General features: G+C 38.7%; 1 protein-coding gene and 1 long non-coding RNA gene across 5 annotated transcripts in view; one reads left to right on the top strand and one right to left on the bottom strand.

The window, feature by feature from the left end:
• The window catches only part of NKAIN3 (sodium/potassium transporting ATPase interacting 3), a 731,409-nt gene that overhangs the window by 445,532 nt on the left and 260,599 nt on the right, over positions 1 to 25,278 (bottom strand). The window lies entirely within an intron of this gene.
• Positions 1 to 25,278, top strand: part of LOC114680262 (uncharacterized) — a 162,039-nt gene that overhangs the window by 135,470 nt on the left and 1,291 nt on the right. The gene's annotated exons all lie outside the window — the stretch shown is intronic.

Below are 25,278 nucleotides of genomic sequence, written 5' to 3'. Positions count from 1 at the left end.
TGGCAGAGAGGAGCAAGAGTGGCAGAGGTGATCTCAGGACCTCGTGGCAGGTATCAATAGTTCCAAAGTGCTTCCAGGACACCAGGGTTGGGATTTAGAAATATACTAGGAATTTGTATTACTCTCCTTGTGCCTGCCAAAAAATATTTGAACTCTTCTTCTTGTACATACTCACTCTTCTTCCCATTTCCTAAAATAAAGGAGATTCTGTGTCAAGAATCTATAAAATTTCTTAAAATTTGTAGCACCTCTAATTTTATTGGAACCCATTAAATACACTCAAGGCTTTTTATTTGCGTACAAATCCAATCTGCATTTTTGCCTTAGAGAGTTTTCCTTGAGAACTTTACTCTTTTAAACTCATTTCTACCCTCCATCTTTGGATAAACACTATTTAATGTAACTGAGTCTCATTGCTCATAGAGAATGCCCCAAATTCAAGTTCAATTCAGCCAATGTCAGCGATTTTCTAGGAACCTATAGGTCTCTGTTAAAGATTTAGAGAAGCAATAACTGAAAACAACAACCACACACACACACACAGGCACAATCCCACAGAAATCATTATGTTCCTAAAAGAACTTAAAATCTAGTAAGGGTGATAAGTCTCCAAATGATAAAGCAGAATGGGATAAATGACATAGGAGAATCATACACCAAGTGCTGTCCTAGTTCAAGGAAGATGGAATTAAAGCTTCTAAGTGTCATATTTATCAAAGGGAAAAAGTGGAGCACGCATGAAAATGAAAAGGTAAACACCTTTTAAAGGCCATAGTTTGATGGCAAATAAAGCGAAAGAGAAAAGTTTCTTAACATAGCTACATGATTGATGGTGCTAGCAAAAGGGCAGTCAAATGTGGACCCATGTATTACAATTGGAAGAGTTTCTAATAACTTGGTCTCCATAACTAGTTTTTATCTAACTAATAGGATCCATTCATACTTTAATCCACATAGCCATTTTTTGAATAAACACACAAATAACCACCCATGTCCAATGATCTAGTAGGCCCTAGAGGTACCAGGTGAGCAAAGGGAGACTCATTATTTCTTTTCATGAGTATTGGGCTTCTCAAAAGGTAAAATACTGACACAGCTTACAAGTTCAGGTATGCACGTGCATGTATTTGAATATGTAAATATAACCTTAGTAATTTTGGAATAAAAATCAGTTCTACAACTTTTACCTAGAGGGGCAGATTACTGAAGAGAGAAAAAGAATAGGAGACAGAGAAGAGAGAAAAACTGGCAGGGAAAAGAATGGGAGAAACAATGTTCACCTGGGTAAGAGAAGGAATCAATAGTCTAGTGTAAGAAAAAGAGAATTTATCTACTGCCATTAGCCAAACTATTCCTACAAGGACTCTTGTTGTCAAATTTCTAGGCGGAATATTTCTTTACTTCTCAGGTAAAAATGCACAATTTAAAGTGATACTATTAGCCACTAGCTGGTTTTATGTGAAAACTTTTCAAATTTTTCAGTTTCAGGAAGAAAGATGAAAGGCCATACTTCTTATTGAGGCTAAATTTTACATAGTATGAGAAGAAATAATTTTTTTTAATTAAACAAAAATAACCTAACTATGTGGAACAGCACCCCCGCCCCCCAAAAAAGAAGTGCAGCAGAGAAAACAATTGGATTTAAAGATGTGAGCGTTTTGCTATACTCCGTTTAATAAGGTGAATTACTAAGAGACTATTATCCATTTTACCGAGTGCCTGGGCGAGAAAATATTAAAATGTATAGGCAAAAGCTCTTTCTTAAGGGCCCTGTGAGTTTCATCAAATTTTAGGAAGTACCATAGAGTTCACAGTAAAAGGAGAGCATTAACATAATCTATAAAAATTATTCACTCTTACAGTTAATTAAATGTTTTCAAAATTTCTTTCAATTTCTCTAAAGGGAGTCTTAGAGCAGACTTTTGAAATTAAGCATGTGGAGGGAAGCAAGAATGATACCTAATGATGCTAAAATATTACTTATCATGGCTTCTTCTTTATGTATAACTTATTGAAAACTAATATGAAAAAGGAATAATTTTATAAAGAAGTTAAATAATAGTTCCATGACTAGTCTGTTTTCATTTTTCAGTGATTCATTTTGTTTGTTCATCATATATATATTTTCCATGTTTACAATTTTATATATATATATACAATTATATATATTTTTATAAACTATAGACATATGTACATATAATTGTAAACATAAAAAAATACAGTATTATATCCAGCTCTTATTTTTACTTAACAAAATATAAAATTTCCACGTTAGAGTTTTCAAAATTTTTATTTTCTGACATACGTTTTACTCTACTGGTTTGACGTGCCGAAATTTGCTTTGTTTGTCCCAATAAGGATTTCTTTTCCACTAACATTCATTGAGCACTTAAAGGTGCCCAGGACTCTGTGGTGCCTGGATGGAATGGAAAGCATCAGAGCCAGCTGTCAGTGCAGCATAATGACCCCCAACACAGGGGGAGCCATGGCTCTGTGAGGGCTATAGCCCCAGATCCCCCAAGAGGGGCAGACTGAGTCCTGACAAGAGAAGTAACAGCTTGGAATCTAAAATATATTTGATCACCATTTCGTCAACACTACCATTCTTAACAAATGCTCCAGGTATTATAAATCTTGTTCAGTAAAATGTTAAATATGTTTCAAACATTAAAATACTTAATATATTCTCAGTTCATTTATTAAAGTTCATCTCTAGCTAGTTGAAGTTGTGAAGAATGAAGGTATTTTCAGAAGAAATATAAATCACCTTTTTGTCACAGTAGAAATTGAATTTCTGTTCACTTGTGTGCAGGTAAGAGTTCAGGAGGGCATAAGAGTGGACAGGTTCTATGAGATGAACAAGGGAAGAGATTAGAAGCCAACAGAGGTTGCATGTGTACCTTCAACTAGAATTACAAGATTTAAAACATAAGGCCGTGTGTACTCAAAGTACGGGATGTGAACCAGCAGCATCCGTATCAGCATCATTTGGGAGCTTGTGAGAAATGCAGAATCCTGTATCTCACCAAGAAGTACAACATCTGACTCTGTTTTTTAATGTGGTCCCCAGGTGATTGTACATTCAAATTCGAGCAGCACTGTCTTAGAAGATGCCTTCATCTCCATAGCATGCCACGTTGTGTACCAATCAATATGGCAATGGGGAATAGTCAACCCAGGCTCTCCTCACAGCTTGAAGCCCAGTAACAGCTGACCCCAACACTTCATATCTAAATGCTGCTGGAAGTTGGAGGACTATATCTATCATGTTTAGACCATCACTGAGCTGGTGGGCAGGAACCATTTTAAATAGTGGTCTTGAAATTCTACAAGTATTTTAAAGCAGATTCAAACAATGGCACTCTTTGAAATCGCTAAAGCCCTGTAATACAGATTTCTAAACTCCTCACTCACCATCAGATTACTGGCCTCTGAGTTTTTCAGTTTGATCAGAAATAAATAAGACATAGCCCCTGATAGTCAACTTAAAACACCATAAACAAGAACCTTATTTTTACTAATTATTAACGATAGTCCTTCTTAGACAAGGTGTTGTCTAGTTATCTTTGCTTTTGGCAAACTCATATAGAAGAAAATTGAATGTCTGAGATTTGCAGAGAGATGTGGTCCTGTGTTAGTAACTGAGAAGGAGTTAAGAGAGAGATGACCAGTGGAGATCTCTGTAAGGGCAGGGTTGAAATCACCATGATACTAATGTAAGAAAATCCGGGCAGCTCACATAAAATGCAGATCACCAGAGACACTCTCAAGTCATTAAAATTTATTTGATCATAGCAATTGCTGATGTCTTTTTTGGGCACAGTTGTAACTCATTAACAACTTCACCCTTGTCTGCCCTCCTCAAGTGAGTCTTTCAATCCATCTTTAGACCATAGATAGGCACCAGTAATGAAAAGGATTGTCTCTTGTGTAGGCTCAGCTGCACCAGGTCTCCACAAATCCACTTTCCTCCCTGGCATCACACATGAGATAATAGAATATTCATTGTTCACATAAAACCATTTGCTACCTTGGCACAAATCCCATCATTCAATATTTAAAGCTGTGCTGCTTTCTTGGCACACTCTGTCAGAATCCCAGGGACAGCATGCTAAGTGTAAGGCAAGCCCTAAACATCTACAATTTTATTTCCTTTCCTTACACTTTCCACTTTCCAATATTTTTTAAAGCTTATGTTTAAATAGAAGTGAAATAATAGAAAATAATTTACCCAGTGGTATTCCAGAGACTTTTGGTTTGAAATAGTGTCTGGCCTTTCCAAATCCAAACAGTGATAATGATGAAGACATCAAAACAGTGAAAATTCACCAAAGTAGTACACAAGCAATAGGCCATTTGAAGAACCTGGGAGAAATAATTACTGCTATAACTGGACCAAAAAGCACAATTGGTGCCTACTTGTGTTATGTTATTTAGAAACAAGAAAGCTTGCAATTATGAGTGTAGATACTTACGTGCCACCTCTTCCCACCACTTCAGCATCTCATTATGTGCTCCTGAGATCAGAAATGCAAGAGCCATAGCAACTCTGAAACTAGCTACTGCTTTTTTTAGGTAGCCAGTGTACTGCATTAGCTTTTCCCCCATAGGTGATTTCTCTTATATCCATTCTAATATCATGCCTAGGAAATGAATGAGATTGTAGTATGGATGGTGTAGTGAAAGTCTCTTGACTCTTTTCCTCAGATTCTGATATGAGCACACAAGGAACGCATTAACCTATTGTAGACAAAGGTAAGACTAAGACACGCCCTGGAAGCAATGTGTGCTGGGGAATGTAGCTTTTCATCTGCTTTCCAGAATGTCAGACAACCAACAGCAAGCAGTCAGTCTATTTGCAAAAGATCATGTTTGGATAAATGCTCAAAGTCACAGAAATGTATATTAAAATAAAAACCAGTATTTTTGTATTTCTTAGATTGGTAAATGTTTAAAGATTGACAACATCCAGTATTAGTAAGAGTTTGATGAAACAAGCATGTTTATATATTTTGTTTGTGACTTACACTGCCTTTTTGGAAAGCAATTGGACCTTCCATTAACATTTGTGTATTTTTTATTGAATAATTCTATTTCTAGGAATCTATTAGACTGAAAAATTTTTACAGACTTATGCAAAATGGTTTGTGTACACAGATATATGCAGCAGTGTTTTGTGTAACCATAAAAAATGAAAAATAATTCTGGAAACAATTGACAAGTGTCTGTCAATTGGAGAGTTTTTACATAAATTATTGCACATCAATTCCATACAGTCTTTAGAAAGAATGAGATCAAACTATAGGCAGTGAGATAGAAGATGTGCTTATTTATTTCATTATTTATTTATTTAGATAGTCTTGCTCTGTTGCCCAGACTGGAGTGCAGTGGTATGATCTCAGTTCACTGCACCTTCCACTTCCCAGGTTCAAGTAATTCTCCTGCCTCAACCTCCTGAATAGCCAGGACACGCCCTGCTAATTTTTGTATTTTTAGTAGAGATGGGGTTTTGCCATGTTGACTGGGCTGGTCTTGAACTCCTGGCCTCAAACAATCCACCAACCTCAAGTCTCCCAAAGTGTTGGGATTACAGGCCTGAGCCACCATGCCTGGTGGAAGATGTGCTCATTTAAAATGACCAAATTTAAAAGGCAAGTTGTGGAATAGGATGTATGCTATCATTGTATTTATGTCAGTAACTTTAAAGTTTGGTGCATACATACATTTATGTTACTGTGTATAATAGACATTGTATTTTTGGATCTTAGGAAATATGTATAGTTGACCCTTAAACAATATGAGTTTGAACTGCATGGGTTCAATTTTATGTGAATTTCCTTCCATCTCAGCCCCCAAGACAGCCAGAGCAACTCCTCTTCTTCCTCCTCCTCAGCCTGTGAGGCTGAAGAACTTTATGATGATCCACTTCCACTTAGTAAACAGCAATTATATTTTATCTTCCTTACAATTTTCTTAACAATATTTTCTTTTCTCTAGCTTACTTTATTGTAAGAATACAGTATATAATACATATACAAAATATGTGTTAAATGACTGTTTATGTTATTGGTAAGGCTTCCATCAACAATAGGCTATTAGTAACTACTTAATACGTTTTAGGAGAGTCAAAAGTTATAGGCAAATTTTTAACTGCAAGGGGGATCAGTGCCCCATGTTGTTCAAGGATTGTTTGTACTTTATACAAATATTGTAAATACTTAGAAGGATGTCTGAGAAAATGTGAAACAAACTTTAAAGAGGCTATACTTTGAAGAACTTTAGGGAATAATAGGGCTGAAAGGGGAAGCTAAATTATTTATGCTATATAAATCTGTGTTATTCATAGTTTTTTAAATAAGCATTTACTACTTTTGTGATTAAAAATTAAAAATGCGGGCCGTATGCGGTGGCTTATGCCTGTGATCCCAGCACTTTGGGAGGCCGAGGAGGGCAGGCAGATCACGAGGTCAGGAGATCGAGACCATCCTGGCTAACATGGTGAAACCCTGTCTCTACTAAAAATACAAAAAAATTAGCTGGGCGTGGTGGCGGGAGCTTGTAGTCCCAGCTGCTCGGGAGGCTGAGGCAGGAGAATGGCGTGAACCCGGGAGGCGGAGCTTGCAGTGAGCGATCGGGCCACTGCACTCCAGCCTGGGCGACAGAGCGCTACTCCGTCTCAAAAAATAAATAAACAAAATAAAATAAAAAATGAGGCCTTAAAGAAATATGTAAATATAAAGTTTTAAAGTGTGTGCATCTGAGTAGTAAAATTCTGGGTTTAAATTTCTTATATATTTGTGTATTTTTCAAATTTTCTTAGTAAACATGCACTATCATTGCAATCACAAAAATGATCTTTTGAACATAGCATGTTTAATTTTGTTTCTATTCTCATAGAAAGAAGATAAAATAAGTTGAAAAAAAAACACACAAGGCTGGGTTCAGTGGCTCACACCTGTAACCCCAGCACTTTGGGAGTCTGAGGCAGGAGGATTACCTGAGCCCAGGAGTTTGAGACCAGCCTGGGCAACATGGTGAGAGTTCGTCTCTACAAAAATTACTAAAAATTAGCCAGATGTGGTGGCATACACCTGTAGTTCCAGCTACTTGGGAGGCTGAGGTGGGAGGATCTCTTGAGCTCAGGAGGCAGAGGCTGCAGTGAGCTATAATTGCGCTACTGTACTCCAGTCTGGGTAACACAGTAAGAACTTGTCTCAAAATAAATAAATGAATACAAGTATACAATGTTAACAGCAATTCCCTTTGATTAATGGGACTCTAGATAATGTTTTTGACATTTCTCTTATTTTGCTGCAGTTGGAAAATTTTCTGTAAGTTTTACTTTTTGCACTGATAAAAAATAAAAATAAGACATAATATAACAACCCTACAAACCCTTGGGAGAGGAAGCATAACAGTTATAGTTTACCAAACATCTAATATGGTATGCCAACAGTGGAAGAGAATTACATTCAGAAAATCCATCTGAGATTTTCAGTTTCTTATGTATTAAAAATGTTACACATTGGCAAAGATTTTGCCAAAGTACCCCAAAATTAATGAACTCATATAAAGCAGATAAAAGATTAGCGTTGGCTCTGGGTGCTAAGAGTATGGTACCCATGAACTATTACATTCTAGGCCAATGTGACAGACAATTCAGAGGATGTATTTTAATTCCAAAGGTGTTCTGCAAAGTTATTTACAGCATCTTCTATGGGACCCTCAAAGGTGTCACATTGAAGCTATTGAGCAATATCATCTGTGCTGCCTCTGAGCCACTATTTATATAGATGCTGAAGACATAATTTACTAGAATGAAGTTTATATGATTCCTTTGCATATTACTTCAAAATGGGCATGGAAGGGAAATGAATGATTTCTAAATTCTCTATAGAGCATTTATGAGCTAAGTGGACCAAAGGAAGGCTAGTAGCCTGAAATGCTAGGAGAAGCCAGCAGGTGAAAAACTAATCCAAAAAACAATATGAGTATGGAACTCTGAGGCAGCAACACCATCAGTCTCAGACAGCCAGATGATTTGCCTGTATCCTTTAATATATACATTTTGTTGAAGATATCACCCCTTCAGGTATGGGTTATCTCACCAAGAGACTGAATGTTGAGAGAAACATTAACTCTAAATGTTATTTAGAAACCAAACAATCTTGCAATTATGAGTGTAGATACTTACATGCCACCTCTTCCCACCACTTCAGTGTCTCATTATGTGCTCTGAGACCAGAAATGCAAGAGCGATGGCAACTCTGAAACTAGCTTCTGCTTTTTTAGGTAGCCAGTGTACTGCATTAGTTCTTGCTTGTTTAACAGCATGCAAATTACTACACATTGCTTAGATATGTATGCATGTGGTAAAAACAAATAGCAAAGCCAGAACAAGGGCAATCATGGAATGACATATAAGAAACATTTAACTGCATGGAGGACTCTTTCTTATGTTTGGTTGTGGGTACATGGGTAGACACTATCCCATTTTTAACATGTTTAACATGTTTTAACATGTATCCCATTTTTAACACGTGGTTTAAATATTGCATGAGTGATTAAAAATTAGAGCAGTTAGACCTGAGAAACCCCTTTTCACTCCATGCGGCAGAATGACTGTCCCTTCTTAATTCTGGTAGAAGATGGAACATTTACTCTCTAGATATGGTGATCCAGAAAGAATTTAGACTGGGCAACCAAAGCTTAATTGGGAGTAAAGCTTCCATAATGAAAGCTAGAGGGTTACACAAAAATCTATGAATTTTGTATTACAAACTGCCACTTCTCAGCTCTCTTCCCAGGTGTGGCTCCAGAACACTGGGATTTGTGTTTTTATTCTCAGGGGAAAGAGCCTCTCTGAGGGATTTGACCAGACCAGGAGAAAAGACCTACCAGTACTGTCATTTGAGTCTTCTCAGTGAAGCAATCTAGCCAGATTTACAGTGAGGTACACAGGCAGCAAGCCCCACTCACATGAATGGGGTTTTGTATTAGCTAACTCTTAAATGTCAGTAATTAGGGATCAAAACACAACTTTGACATACAAGACATTTTAAAAGTTTAAAAAGCAACAAAGAAGAAATGTTATGCAGAGAGAAGAAAGTTCAACAATAATTAAGGACAACTTCAAATCTGTCATTTATATGTTTAGAAAAATAAGAGATTACCTTTATAAAGTAAGGATATAATGCTATGAGAAACACCAGAAATGCACAAAAAGGGCTTGAAATTTAAAAGATAGTGGGTGAAAAAAATAAGATAAATTTGAGAAAATGTCTCAGAAAATAGAATTAAAAGCAAATAAATGGATAATAGAAAAAAAAGATGAGTGCGATATCAAAATCATGGAAGTTTTTCAGGAAAGAAGAGAGAAAACAAAATAATTTAATGGACTTTTTCAGAGCATAAGAAAAAGTTTTCAGACAAAAGACCCTTCCCCGCACAAACAAGCATCCAGAAAAATGAATGAAAATCACTCCAGAAAACTACATCGTTAGGACATTTCAGAACACTGGATACAAAAAGAGGATTCTATTAACTTGGGCCGGCAGGGGAGACGTTCTACAGATAATTTGAAATCAGAATGGCATTGGACTTCTTTTTTTAAATTGTATTATTTATTTATTTTTTGTTTATTTGTTTTCTGAGACAGAGTCTTGCTCTGTAACCCAGGCTGGAGCGCAGTGGTAAGATCTCGACTTACAGTAACCTCCCCATCCCAGGTTCTAGCAATTCTCCTGCCTCAGCGTCCTGAGTAGCTGGGATTACAGGCGTGTGCCACCACACCTTGCTGTTTTTTATTTTTTTATTTTTGTCTTTTTAGTTGAGACCGGGTTTCACTATGTTGGCCAGGCTGGCCTTAAACTCCCGACCTCAAGTGATCCCCCCAACTCGGCCTCCCAAAGTTCTGGGATTAAAGGCATGAGCCACTGTGCTTGGTTCACATTGGACTTTTTAATCCAACACTGGAAGCTAGTGAACAAACTAGTGTCTTAAAAATTTGTGGGAAAAACAATTTTGAAATCACAGTTTTGTTTATAGCCAAACTCCCATTTTAATGATAGGATGGAATAAAACAATTTTAGACACATAGATTCTCAGAAAAAACAAAAAATACTTCTTTCACCATTTTTTTCCCAAGACTGAAGGAAACACTTTACCATAATAAAGAGTGAACAAAAAATGCAAAAGACATGGGATCTAGACAATAGGAGATTCTTTATTTAAAAAAAGACAACACACGACCGGGCGCGGTGGCTCAAGCCTGTAATCCCAGCACTTTGGGAGGCCGAGACGGGCGGATCACGAGGTCAGGAGATCGAGACCATCCTGGCTAACACAGTGAAACCCTGTCTCTACTAAAAATACAAAAACTTAGCCGGGCGAGGTGGCAGGCGCCTGTAGTCCCAGCTACTCAGGAGGCTGAGGCAGGAGAATGGCGTGAACCCGGGAGGCGGAGCTTGCAGTGAGCTGAGATCCGGCCACTGCACTCCAGCCTGGGTGACAGAGCGAGACTCCGTCTCAAAAAAAAAAAAAAAAAAAGACAACACACACACACATGCACATCACACACCCTCAAAATGATGATTGAGGGAGGTCTTCAGATGACAGCTGAAGATAGGCCTAGAGAGCCTACTCTAAACTCTCTATTTTAAGCAAGAGAGTTCTGAGAAACATGTCTCCAAGAAGATAAAATTTATAGAAGAGCCAATGTGTTTGAACATATTTACCAATTTATACTATGGAGTAGAGTTGGAGGTTAATTGGAGACAAGAAGGTAGAAAACAAATAAATGAAAAGGTATGACTATAAGAATGGAAATGTAGTTGCAGTACACTACATGGCTCAATTATGAATAGTTCTTACATAGTTATGTAAACACTGAAAACTGATCCATCAAAAATGATGATTTGCTTATACTGGGTAGGTAGTAGGAGGTTAATTATGAGTGGGAGGGCTTGAAACTGGTAGGGGATAATGAAAAATGTTAAATCTCTTTCAAGGTGAAAATTTACTAGTGAATTGTATGAAGCTAAAAAAGAGAAAGCAGCTAAAGCACATTTTTTAGTGATTTGAGGTAAATGACAAAATAAACAATAAGAAGGTTTGTAAATTGTTTCCTTTTGAAAGCAGAAATTAGGAATGGGAGACAGACAAGAAAATGATGTTTTTTATATGATTGTTGAACCAAATGATTGTTAAATTATGTTGATGTATCTAACTTTGATAAAAATAAAAACAATAAAATGCCATAATAGTCACCAAGAGTGTTACAGTTTTCCATGATGTAAGGCTGACACAACATTTATTCACACAAAGTGAAGCAATGCATAGATCATTTGTTGCCTTTTGTTTGAGAGTGATTGACTGATTATGCACAACATACCTTAGAATGCTTACTTAAAAAAAGCACCTGGCTGGGTAAAGCGTCTCATGACTGAATCCCAACACTTTCAGATGCCGAGGCGGGAAGATCAGTTGAGTCCAGAGACAGAGACCAGCCTGGGCAACACAGTGATACTTTGTCTCTACTGCAATTAGCCAGTTGTGGTTGTGCACACCTGTAGTCCCAGCCACCTGGGTTGCTGAGGTGGAAGGATTGCTGGAGCTCAGGAGATTGAGGATGTGGTGAGGTATGATTGCACCACTGCACTCCAGCCTGGATGACAGAGCAAGACCCTGTCTCAAAAACAAAACAAAACAAAACAAACAAACAAACACACCACCCAGGTGCAGTGCAGGTGTTATTTGATGTCTTTGTGTGATTGATCAGAAGAAACTCTGAATCTTTTTAAAGTCTGCACACCATATACGTCTAATTTTGGTGATTTGTAGGAAGAGTGTATAACAAATGGCCAATTTCATATTGCAGTAAAGCTGAAATAAATTCCTACATTTGTTTTCTGTCAATTTTACAATTGATTTTTTGGATGTTTCAGGTAAAGCCTTTAATTTCCCTTCATTGTTTTGGATGTCTGTATTTTGCAATTCTGATAACTTTCCCCTTAATGATGCAATCATTCCTACTGAGTTATATTTCAAGAAATTAATTCTTCCTGGTGTCACATTTGTAAACTTATGTTGCTAATTTTGCACTCAAACTCAAAAGGAATGCTTATCATTTCAGATAGTTCCAGCATCAATATGAGAATGATATACACGTTTCAGGGCATAGACACAGGAGTTGGTAGATAGTTATGTTGATGTATCTAACTTTGATAAAAATAAAAACAATATCAGGATTCAAAGTTCAGAGAAGTGGATGGCCTTCCAACATCAAGTATTCATTTGCAAACATTCACTGAATGACCCTCCTGAGTTGAGCACTTTTCTAGGTGCTTAAAGGATAGTGGGAGCAGATAAAGAAACAGGCAATTATTTAATATGTAAAATGATACAAAGTAAAATGAAATAAGGTAACAGGATAAAGTGTTAAGCAATGGCATTATATATTTCATTACCTGCTTAAATGAACTTACATATGTCCGATTTCTCAAAATTGGAAAAAGTAGACATCTCCTAGGATTCAAGGTAGTAGGAAAAACTCGTAGAAAAAGTGCTATGTAATGTATAGCAACATACTGACAAAACAAGAACATGGAAACCAACAGCAAATTCCCCTGAGACCACAGAGGCGGAAATTATATTTAGTGATATGGAATATCTGAATTTGTTACTAGTAGAAAAAATCCTCTTAGAGCATGAAATCCAACAAGAATCGATTATGTAGCTGAAATTATTCCATGTGAAATTTATGGCTATAGACACTTTAAAGCCACTTTCTTTTGGAAGTCTGTTTAAGGTTTAATTTGGAGGGGGAAAAAAGTTAAGGAAAACTATGAAGCTACTTTATGGCTGGGAATGGCGGCTCATGCATGTAATGCCAGCACTTTGGGAGGCTGAGTGGGGGAAATGCTTGAGCTCAGGAGTTCAAGACCAGCCTAGGAAACTTGGTAAAACCCCATTTCTACCAAAAATACAACAAATTAGCCGTGTGTAGTGGTGGGTGCCTATGGTCCTGGCTACTTGGGAGATTGCGGTGGGAGGATTGCTTGAGCCTGAGAGGTTGAGGCTGCAGTGAGCCAAGATTGTACCACTGCACTCCAGCCTTAGCAACAGAGTGAGACCCTGTCTCAACAACAACAAGAACAACAACAAAAAAGCTACCTCATCATAGGAACTACCTTTCCAAAGTACTTGTCTAGAGATCAAGTCAGACCTAGAATTTTTCAAAGCTCTTCAGGGCTCTGTTTTCCTTTCCCTTTCTCTGTGTTCAGACACCTGCTTTCTGTCAGGGGAAGCAGCTGCTGGCATGGACCCCAGACTCTGGGGATAATCACAGTTGCCATCCACTGGGAGGCCAGGCACACAAATGATGCAGCACTATCATTGAACTTGGTTTATCTGAGGTTGTGGAAGAAAGTGAATATTCTCCTGCACCAGATTCTGCAAATCCAGTGTTAAGCAGCAGTATCTTCCAAAAGCAACCTGACCAAAGTGGCTCAGAAATGATGTCAACTTTGGGTCACCAGCTCCATTTTACATTGATGAGTTTCTTGCATGTTGTCAAATAGGATTTATTTTCTGAGATTCCTAAAGAATTCATAACTGATCTTTCTGCAACTACGCATCAGCGCTCAAATATTGCTAATTCAGAGTTGTTGAATAAACATAAGGGGGCAATAAAGCATTGCTAGATACAACAGAATGCAGTTAGGGAGAAGTGGCTTGGAGTAATATAGTCAAAATAAAAAAAGGAGACTCTTCCTGATTCTTCAGAAGTAAGACTGGAGAAGAATTTTCTCTTGATAGAAACCAACATCACTTATGAAACCTTTAAAACATGCTAGGCACCTTGCAGCAGGGTGAAATGCTTCGGATCCCCAGTAATTTGTATTGGTTTCCTCTCCCAGCCTGCATAAAGAAAGAACTGCTTAAGTAGAAAGAATACAATGTGAAATGTAAATAAAGGCATCTTTTAAGCCTTATTGGTATTCCCTAAGTAAAATCAGTGACTTTAGCAAATCAGATTCAAAGAGTCTTTAACCTCTTCCTTCTAACTACACTGCTGTTCCTGAGCCACACCAAGATAGAAATTCTAGGGTAGGCCCTGCTTGGTTAAACAACAACCAATTACATAGTGAATTCTTCCTAAGTTTAATTGCCAAGATATTGTTAGCACTTTGTCCTTATTCAAAACATACCTTTACCTAGAATGTATCCCAAAGTAAAGGCATAAGGTAACTGGTTGTCTTTTCTTTCTTCTTCCTGAAGTGCTGTAGTGGTTGATGCAGAAATCCAACATTTCAGTATGTTGCCATGTCTGCATGTCCCTGCTCCCTGAGTTTCAACAACTGTAGCTGTCTTCTGGGTCTTTTTTCTCTTGATGGGAGAGCAGAGGTTCTCATGATTCTCTCCCCATGAGTGCTTCATAGATTGCTGGAATGCAGGCTAAGAACTGCTTGGATTGTATATAAAAATGTATTTCAGTTTGGGAGAAATGAACTAAGGTTTATTGCCAGTATTCCAATATAATTTAAGAGAATATGGACAAGTAACCCGTCTGAACTCTAACTGCTTCACTTGACAAAAAAAAAAATTTAATTCAGTTGACGAGAAAAAGTAGCAAATATTTCAAAAGGATTTTATAGGTTCTTCCAGAGACAGCCTCATGGTCTCAAAACCTGTCCCTGTTTGTCATGTTTTCCTCAGGCCTTACTAGATGTGTCCCTACAGCCAACACTTGGAACATTCAGGAAATGCTTGCTGCTGTTCTACTGAACTCCTTCCTTATCCAGTTTCTGGAGAGAATATATTAGAGCAAATGTAATCTGGTAAATCCACTTGATTAGGTCCTATCTCCTGTTGAAAGGATGTATGTTAACATTATTGTTAAATTAATGGCTAACAGGCACATCATAGGTATTCCGTAACTCTTCTATGTGTTTAGGAATTAAAAACATTTGTTTTGCAGACCTAATAGAGAAAGCAGCTTGTCATCCATCTTCAGCTAGAGATCTGTCATCTTGGAGCTTGCCGGCATTGCTTTCTGAAGTAATTATTATAATAAATTTATTTTAAAATGAATTTTAATCTTAAAAATGCTATAAGCATTCTTTATTCATGTTCCAAATGGCTTCACTTGTAATTAACGCTCCAAAAATACTTAAAAGTCATTTCTTTGAAATTTTTCATGCATGTCTATACATGTCCTTAGATTTATATATATATAGTCACATATATGTGTGTATTTCTGTACTTATGTATCTACATATATGACATGTGAGGTGTTCGGATATATACTGGTATTCATCCATGGTTCCTGTTTCATAAGCACCACAGCCCTTTTTACAGTCCTTTGTTATAATGTCGGGTGTGTTAGGACTCAGGGGCAGGCCACTGATGTCTGGCCCTCCTTTTACCTACCCAAAGTAGGACTCTAATCTTCCCTGGACTTTCTGATTGTGGGTCTTAAGACTCTCTCATTAGAGGATCCCACCCTATTCTCTGGAAGAAGGAATACTGAAGTCATGAGGCTTCCATTAAAACCCAAGAGGACAGGGTTCCAAGAGCTTCCTGAGAGCTGAACACCTGGAGGCTGCTGGAGGGCAGGGCACCCAGGGAGGGTATGGAAGCTCTGTGTCCCTCCCCCCATACCTCACCCTATACATCTGCTCATCTGGATCCTTTGCAATATATTTTATAATAAATCAGCAAATGTAAGTAAGTGTTTCCCTGAGTTCTGTGAGCCACTACAGAAAACTGGTGAGTCTAAAGAAAGGATTATGGGAATCCCAACTTGAAGCCCGGTGGTCAGAAGTTCTGGAAGCCCAAACTTGGGACTGGGATGGGGTGAGTGGAAGACAGGTCAGTCTTAGGGACTGAGCCCTCAACCTGTGAGATCTGACACTGTCTCCAGGTAGATAATGTCAGAACTGAATTAGAGGACACCTAGCTGGTGTTCACTGCTTGGTGTGTGGGGAAAAACACCCCACATATATGGTCACAGAAGTCTTCTCCTCTATTGATGATTGCTGTAGTGTTAGAAAAAATAGAAAACACACTTAGAGAGAGTTTTCTCAACACAACATGAACATGAGCATAACTGGAACAGCCCGTGGACTGTGGCATGTGTTGTCAGTACTTCAATGAGACAAATAGTGTATGAATTCAACTCAGTGCTCATCCGCTAGCTCCACCAATTTTGGATGCAAAGAAGAATCACTTAGTGTTGAACTGAATGGTAGTAATGACTCCATAAAGACACTCCAATTCCAAGTTTATAAATAATGCTACTCATAAAAAAGCATGCACACAATCAATTTGAATTCCAATTATACATCTGCAATGGGTAGAGTGTTATTTGTCTAGTTGTGTTTCACAGGAAGCTGCTCATGAACACTTTCTTTGGGACCAATCTGTGGAGCTTTCAGAAAATCAGAAATGATATTTTAAAAAAAACAATAAATGCAATGCTTTTACGTATTTATCATGAAGAAAGAAGCACTTCCCTGGCAGGCAGGGGCAGCCATGTGGAGAAGTAGAGGTCTCTGCTAGACCAGTGGTTCTAGAATTTAGCCCAGAAGCAGTAGCATCAACAAATTCAAATTCTGTTAAAAGTGCAGATGCCCAGGCTTTACTCCAGATTTATAGAAGGAAAGTCTGGGGGTGGGGCCCAGTCCTTTTATTTTGCAAGCCATTGAGGCCCTTTGGCTGCATGCTGAAGTATGAAAACCTTGTGTTGTGTTTTCAATAAGAAACAGCTGATGCCTTTTACAGTTGACATGTGAGATTCATCTTATGTTGGTTTTGGGGGGGTGAAAAAAAATACATTTAATGATGTTCAAAATGACATCCTTTCTAACAAATGATGTGCTGGTGGGTATGATTTCGTGGTTCGGCAATATCAGCACTGCGAGAGAAGGTTGCACTAGAGTCAGCTCAGCGGGTGACCTGTTCTATTTATGAGCATCGCTGTTGTCTGTATTTCTTCCAGACAGGTGTTTCATTTAACCTAGCTTGGTTGTCATTAACCTTCAAAGGAAGAAACTCAACTTTTCCCACATGTGGTCGCTGTTTAACTCAGACCCGGGCTTCCTGTGCATGCTCACTGGAACATACGTAGGGAACAAGCCTAGCCAGGGGCAGAGCTCTCGTCTCGTGCCCGTAGTGCTTAATAAAAAGTGGGAGATCTCAGGCAGGAAGATCATCAGACAATGGAGAGAGACTCAGAAAATTCAGTAGCTGGGAAGAGCTCAGCCTACCCTCCTTGTTTTTATGAAGTTGCCATGGTAATGTTGCATCTGAAGTCAGCTGGAGACAATCACAGAAAGGGACTTGCAGTGCCCTCCGTGGACCCCACATTCTCCCTCGTGTTCCAGTTCCAGTTTGCTGTCTTTGTTTCATGTCTAGCAACTTGCAAGTCTGGATGATATTCCAGGATAAGTATTATCACAACTTTGTTTTCCATAATTCCATGGTAGATGAGTTCTGTTAATATTTACTCAGAGTCTGAAAAAACGTTTTAAAAATTCAGGTTTAATTCCCATTCCTGTAAATATCATACAAATGACCAATTTATACATGGGACTTTTTCTCTGTATACAGCTAACAACAAAAGATTCAAGGAAAAGGGAGAGCAATTTTACAAATGTAAGAAACTTCTAAAAGATCTATTAAGGAAGAAAGAAGCAGAAAAAAGGGGAAATCTTTCCTGGGCCTTCCAAGTAGAGAGAACTCAGTCTCCCAAATATAATTCATGTTCTTCAGAGGATGATTCTCCTGGTCCGAGCATCCTGAAGCCCTGGTTTAGGAGGTAGGATAAGAAGATGAGCACATAAGGCCCTGCCCAGCCATGGGGCTGAGTCTGCTCCAGGCGAAACTATACATTTAGGAGACTTCTTTTTTGATGTCACCATACAGAGCCTCAATCTATGTTCTACAGTTTGCTCCACTGCAGCTGGGCCGTTCTATAAGATTATCCCCGCAGAAGGTATCGACTGTTAATAGCTCTAGTTATTACTGGTTAAAATTCCATCATTTTACATGTGTCCCCTTGAGATACTCATTCTTTAACAGAGTGCTTACTCAAAGTCACATTTTCAATGAGGCCTTTCCTAATCAAACTGTAACTTACAGCTTCCTCCCCAGACTCCTTCATTTCGTGTTTTCCGTTTCACATAAGCACATATCATCATTCCACTATTGCGTATTTTATATATGTATCTCATTTATTTCTGTTGCCTCCCCTGCACCACTAGAATGTCCGAGTATTTTGTTTGTCTGACAATAGTATCCAAGTGTCTCAAGAGTGAGTGACACAGGGCAGACACTCCAAGACTTGTTGAATGAATGAATAAAGGAATATTCTAGAAGATAATATCTACTAGGTCCAAAATATTGACTCATTAGTCCTGGAATGTAAAGTGCCAAGCCCATCAACAACATGGGATGTAGAGTGGACGTTTTCATTCCTAGTCCCTCAAATCTCACTACTCGATCCGTGTGTAAACTTAACCTACAGTGAGGGGGAGAATCCAGAAGCTGCTGGGGAAAGCTTTCTCAGTCTCAGGTTCCAGTAATAAGCCTTTTCAAAGAGTGGAATTGGAAGCAGAGTGGGATAACAATGCGATTTTAACACTTTTAATCAGACTCACATACAAAAATGTGTTCAGTATGGTGTTCATCCAGATATTGCTAAAATGCTGCAACCAACAAACCCACTAAGAAGCCATGCATTATCACAAAACAAATGCAAAATGCTGAGCCTGTCTGCCAGGTACACTAATTCTTAAAGAGATTAGCTTCCCAGCTCTATAAAAACATGGATAATTATAGCATCATGTTTATTATGCTGTAGTTAACAAAGCACACATTCACTAGAATGCAGTTTTCTCCCCTGGGGGCTTCAGGACAAGTATAGATGTTATATGTGGTATTGGATCATGAAGGTGCAAAGCTTTAGGGGACTGGGGAGGGGATGGGCGGTGAAACCAAATTACACCCTGGCATAGATGAGTGGCTTTTTTCTGCTGGGTTTTGATGTCCACTACCCTGGTACCATGAGGCTGTCCTTGACCTTCAGATAACAGTCCTTACCAGTGTGATGGTATGGTACACCTTAAATGGTCATCTCATTTCTCATAGACAACACTGACAAACAATAGTTTAATAGAGCCCCTGGCTAAAATGAGCATGTTGAAGAAAGAAAGCATCAGACTAGGAGCCTTAACCCAAAAATAGATGTCAAAGTTAGACAAAAGAACACATCTGTTGGGGGCTTGCAAAGAGATTATAAATGGCAGCATGATTCCCCAGACGTGCTGGGGTAAGGTGTATTAAGTCCTTTCTTCATTACTGTCATCTGAGGGAGCTGGGCAGTCATGATAACATTTGGCAGGAAGCAGGGCACATGGGCATGATCTAGATTTCCTATTCCCTAGGAGAGAGCATGATTTGGCACAGATGAAAGCTGGCATTCATGCCTGGGGAGTAGGTGGTGGTGTGGCTGCTCAACAGTGCAGATAATCTGGTGATTTCCCTTTCCCTGATTGAAAGTTAGTTAGTTACTTCAGACCATCTCTAGGTCATTCATCTTAAATGAAACTGTGGGTTGATTCATTTCTTCATGGCTTTAGTCAGACAAAATATATGCACCACCTACTTTGCACCAGACAGTTGGCTGGGGATACAAAAGAAAGCATGTCCCTGCCCTTGAAGAGCCCAGTCTGGTTGGGAAAACTGACATGTGATTAGCTCCTTAAAATGCAAGATGAGAGTGCTGCAATTGTGAGTTTTTAAAAAAGAAAAAGTGACACCCAGTGTGGCTTTCTACTGAGAATACAGGCAGGGAGAAACCACTATTATCGAAGTCTCAAAATAAGCATAAAGGGAATGGCTAAGGAAATATAGGCAGAATTTATTTGATGTTCTAGGGATAGATAAGTAAGTTAGTTTCAACCTATGAGACATGTTAGGTAAAGATTTAGTAGAGTGTGGGGTGTTCACAACAGGTAAAAAGGAATGGAAAGAACGTGAGACTCTTAATGTTCATAATCACCAAATATCCATGATGTACTGAAAAGACATGAGAGGTACCATTGGGTCTTTGGTGAGCTGTAGATGTGGCCAGGAGTATTTGCTGATGTGTCCCACAGAGACAGCACACATGGTTTTTAAGCTCAGGCAGTTTTTGTCTCAGGCCCCCAACTCTGGCTCTCTGAACTGCACCATCTGTGGAAAGGTCGATGTGGGCAGAGAGAGAGCAAACATATGAACATTATGCAAACCAGGATTCCTGGAGTGTGGTTGCTTTTTAACGTGAATAGACTACTCATAGGGAGTGAGTTGAAGCAAAAATCTCAAAACTAGGAAGTGGGCCACACATGGTGGCTCGCACCCGTAATTCCAGCACTTTAGGAGGCCAAGGCTGGCGGATGACCTGAGGTCGGGAGTTTGAGACCAGTCTGGCTAGGCTAACATGGTAAAACCCCATTTCTACTAAAAATACAAAAAATTAGCCAGGTGTGGTGGTGCACACATGTAATCCCAGCTACTTGGGAGGCTGAGGCAGAAGAGTCTCTTGAATCTAGGAGGCGGAGGTTGCAGTGAGCCAAGATCATGCCATTGCACTCTGGCTTGGGCAACAAGAGCAAAACTCCATCTCAAAAAAATAAAAAATAAATAAATAAACAAACAAACAAATAAGTAAATACCAGGAAATGCAGAGTAGAAAAAAATGACTCAATGTAATATTGTCCACATGTTCTTACCTCTTAGAGGAATTTATTTGCAGAGGAAAACAAGGAATTTTCTTTGTTGCTTTCAAAAGTAATCCCACATATCCAAGAACCAACAGCGGCAGAGTCAGTGAGTATCCCTGTGTCTGGGTGTGATTTCATATGATTTCTCAGGCAACTGCCAAGATATCAGTTCTCAGGGTCACAGGATAAAGACCTAACTTTTAAAAGTTACTTGACTATGAGTTGTAATTAAGTTCTAGTTTGCCAACACAGGTAATTGAAGTGGTGTAGGAAATATATTTATTACATCAACTTGCTAAAGATTTTGAAACGATGAGGCAGAAAAAAAGAAAAAAAAGATTCTGGTGTTTGAGTCACATTTCACACTCAACCCCTGTCTTGGACTCTCTTCCAGGAACCTAATCATCCCCCTCCTTAGTTGATTTCTTGGCTCCTAACTATATACTGTTGTTTCCTTTGTTTCTATTATAATTACAAGTCCTATGACCTTATTGTAAGGTGTCTCAAACTTTTTTGAATTGGGTGACTATGTTTAGAGTAACCAAACTGAGTCAGTGCAAAGTCAACAGAACAGGACGGATAGCTGAGCCAGGAGAAATCTCGACTGGATGGTGCCAAAACTGGTAGGGGAAGCCTCTAGTACTGCTACCAAATATATTGTGGAGTTTTTCCTTTTTATACAATGATAACAAGAGCTCAGCTTGACACCTCTGACCTCGACTGCTCATTTTCTTCATGGGTAAAAATTTCTTAGCTCTCCAGCATGCTCTAAAAGTACAAGAAAGCACATCCGCTTAGTATTGCCTTAGTCTGTTTGGCTTCTATAACAGAATACCATATACTGGGTGGCTTATAAACAGCAGACATTTATTTCTCATGTTCTGGAGGCTGAGAAGTCCAAGATCATGGCACTGATGGATTCAGTGTCTGGTGAGGGCCTGCTGCTTGCCTCTCAGATGGTTGTCCTCCCACCTTCTCACTGTAAGCTCATATGGTGGAAGGGGGAAGGGGCACCCTAGTTCTCTGGATATCTTTTACAAGACACTAATCCCATTCAGGAGGGCTCCACCCTTATGTCCCAAACACCTTCCAAAGGTCTGCTCCCTTCTTAGTACTATCATATTCATCGTTAGGATTTCAATGTCTGAGTTTTTTGTTGTTGTTGTTGAGTGGAGCACAGGAGGAAAAAAACATTCATTCAATAACAAGCATAATGAAAAGCAGAAGGGAGCAATGTGTCAGTGAGATTTGTCAAAAATAATTTGAAGTAAAACTACAGACAGCCTCAGTGGGTTTAGAGTAAATTTTTTTGCCTTTTAAATTAAAGAAATGTCAAGTTATCCTGCAAGAAATGCCACTATGCCTTGCATCCTGATTTGCTTTCTTGAGTAGCAGATAAACAGGTTGAGTTATGGGAAGAGGACAGGATTACATTCAGCTCTAGATATGCCCATGGGAGTGTGTTCTGTACCTGCACCTCATCTGCTATGGATGATAAAGAAGAAACAGGTTGAGAGCTGCTTGTCTAGCAGAATGAAAAGGGGCCTTGTATTCAGAGGGTCCTGATTATAATTCTGCTTCTACCCCTATGGCTTCATTCAAGTTATGTAGCTTCTATATACCTCATTCTTCTTATGTATAAAATTAGGAAAATGGTATCTATCACTTAGTGGGATAAAATGATATAAAGTGTAGGCACTTAATATATTACTCAGTTCCTCACCCTTTCCCAAGTTTTCTGAATAATTACTGTGCCAGGGAGCAAGCTTGTGGTTGCAAATAACAGAAAACCATGTCATACCGGTATAGGCAACATGGAATATGTGGGCCCAATAAGTAAAAAGTTATAAAGGTCAGGTTTCAGGGAATGTAGTGTCTGCTGACTAAGAGGGGTCACCAGGGATATGTTTCTTTTCACCTCTGAACGCTGCTTTCAACAGAGGCTAACTGCCTTCCTGGTTACAAGATGGCTACCTATAGCTCTAAGAGCTATGAGCTTCTTAGAGAGAGAGGAAGGTGGAGAGAAGATTACTGGGGACAATGCCAAGTGCCAATGTTGGGCAAATAACATGAATTCTACACAGAGGGAGAAAGTAGTGGAATAGATTCAATGCTTGTCAGAAGGAACCACAAAGCCACCACAGTGACAAACTGGCATCTTAAAGTCCTTATAGAAACATTTTGTGTTACATGTATTCTACAACAAACTGTTTATATATATATATATATATATATAAAATAATACCAAATCAGTAGGCTTTCAACTCCTGCCCCACTTTCTCCCTCCCTCTTCTTGTACTTCCCAGTGCCTATTGTTCCTATCTTTATGTCCGTGTGTGTGTGTGTGTGTATATCAGGGGAGTAGAGAGAAACCATGAATTGGGGGCCACCCACTCTGACACAGTCTCATCACCATCTGGACTGAAAGTGTAGGAATCAGGGACAGTGTTTATCTTCTCTTTAGCACTCATCAAGTTGTTTCTTATTTTTATAAAATCACACAAATAGATTTAATGGACAAGAGAGAACTAGATAACAAAATCTCTTTTCTCTTTCTCTTTCTGTCTCTCTCTTTCTCTCTCTCTCTCTCTCTCTCACACACACACACACACACACACACACACCAGACAAAACTTATTAATTCCTTCATAAGCAACCAATTTCATGTTGATATTATTAAGTCACAAGTCAGACCTAGGAAGAATCTTTAGGATTTATTTCACTCTTGACATTTCTGAAACAGTTTTGTACATAAAGCATGAACACTTCTGATTAATGTTGATTACTGGATCCTGATTGAATTGGAGAGATACACATAATAACACATTTTCTAAAACATTGCTTCTTAACTTGTCCATAGTGTTTACGAAAGGGGAAACATTCTTTATATTTCAAATATAGGAAAGTAAACTGAGGGTCAGTGAATGAACTCATAATGGTAGTAAATTCTCTGCTAATTATATAGGAATGTGTGTCCTTAAACTTTTGAAACAGTCACAAATTTTAAAAAGTTACCTTGCTGTTTCAAATGCATGCTCTATATCCATTATTATTTTATAAAGATATGGTTCATGAGGTTATCTGGTTTATTGTCCTGACTAAGGAAGACGGTTTGGTTAGCCTCAAATTCCATTTAATGTTAAATAAATATATGGTAGCCTTTGGAGTCACATAACTTATTTTTTATTTTCAACAACAGAAGAAACAGTAAACCTCACAGCAATCGTCAATCTGATTTGACTGCTCCGTTTAGAAAGCTTCAACAGAGGGGCCAGTCATTTGACTGAAGTGTTGAGTCGTTTGGCTGAGACTGAGTTGGGAAATTCTGGTGTACCTCTCAGCTGAGGACGGGAGGCTGGTTGGATGGGATTGACATGTAGTCTGTCATGAGCTCTTCTCTCTCAGTTTGGGGACTATGATGGGATTTTAGTCTAGGGACCATAAAGACTGAGGTTTTCCTCTTATAGATGCTGATGTGAGAAGATGCAGAAAAGACAGAAGCTACAGTGGGGTGGAGCAAAAACTGGGGATTAGTGCTCAGGCACAGGCTGGATTCCTGATGCTGCTTATTTAGCTGTTGCAAGTCAGGGATAAGGTGAGTAGTGGGTAGATGCAGGATGGTGGTGTCAGAGACTTTTGTTGTTACTGCTGAGCTGATTGCTGTGGGCTAAGCCTCAACCAAATGGGTGGAAAGATCTGTGAAGTGGAGAGATGATCAGGGGACAGTGCTCCGCCCGTTCTAACCAAGTATCCATAGGAAGGGCTGAAAACTCTCTGGGTAGTCATCTCTCACTTTTGCAGTGAAGTCCATTTTAGATCTAATGTTCCGTTGTTCTGTAATTACACAGAACCATGGCGTTTTTGTTTTCTCCATCTATAAGATTTTGAGCTTTCTTCTGATGCTAAATAAACACTCCTAGATGATAATATTAGAAACTGATGTGGCTTCTGGGAGGCATGTGTCAAATATGACAAAGAAATCAAACTAGTAATCTACTATTTAAAATGTTGTCCTTTAAGTAAACAGATGAATAATATCCATAGGCCATCTAGTTCAACCTCTACTCTAGGGCAGAAACCGAGTTCAAAATATTCTTGACTAGGCAGTAGTCAATTTCCTGCTATGACGGAAATTTTGCATTAGGGGCTCCATTTCGGGAGATTTCTAAGTTAGAAGGTACTGATTTATGTCTTTCAGCTGAACTATGGTTTTCTTTCAAATCCAAAGTCTTGTTGTTGTTGTTCTATGTAATAACCCTTGAAATATTTACATTTCTACTGTGTACTGTGTTATGTCATTGTTATTTATGTTCCTCCCAGCTCTTCCCTTTCTTATTCTAATTCTTATTCCTTTAGCCCTTCTCTCATTCCTTAGTTTCTGGGCCTTTGATTGTGAAGGTTGCCTCCTCTGCTCCACTGTAAATTATCAATGCTTCTCATAAATGAAGAATTATCAATGCTTCTCATAAATGTACCAGATACAGTCTTCCAGATGGGATCCGCTGCCATA

The sequence above is a fragment of the Macaca mulatta genome, chromosome 8, assembly GCF_049350105.2.
Source record: "Macaca mulatta isolate MMU2019108-1 chromosome 8, T2T-MMU8v2.0, whole genome shotgun sequence".
Taxonomy (NCBI): domain Eukaryota; kingdom Metazoa; phylum Chordata; class Mammalia; order Primates; family Cercopithecidae; genus Macaca; species Macaca mulatta.
The sequence above is the reverse complement of the archived record's forward strand: the minus strand, read 5'-3'. Positions and strand labels throughout refer to the sequence as shown.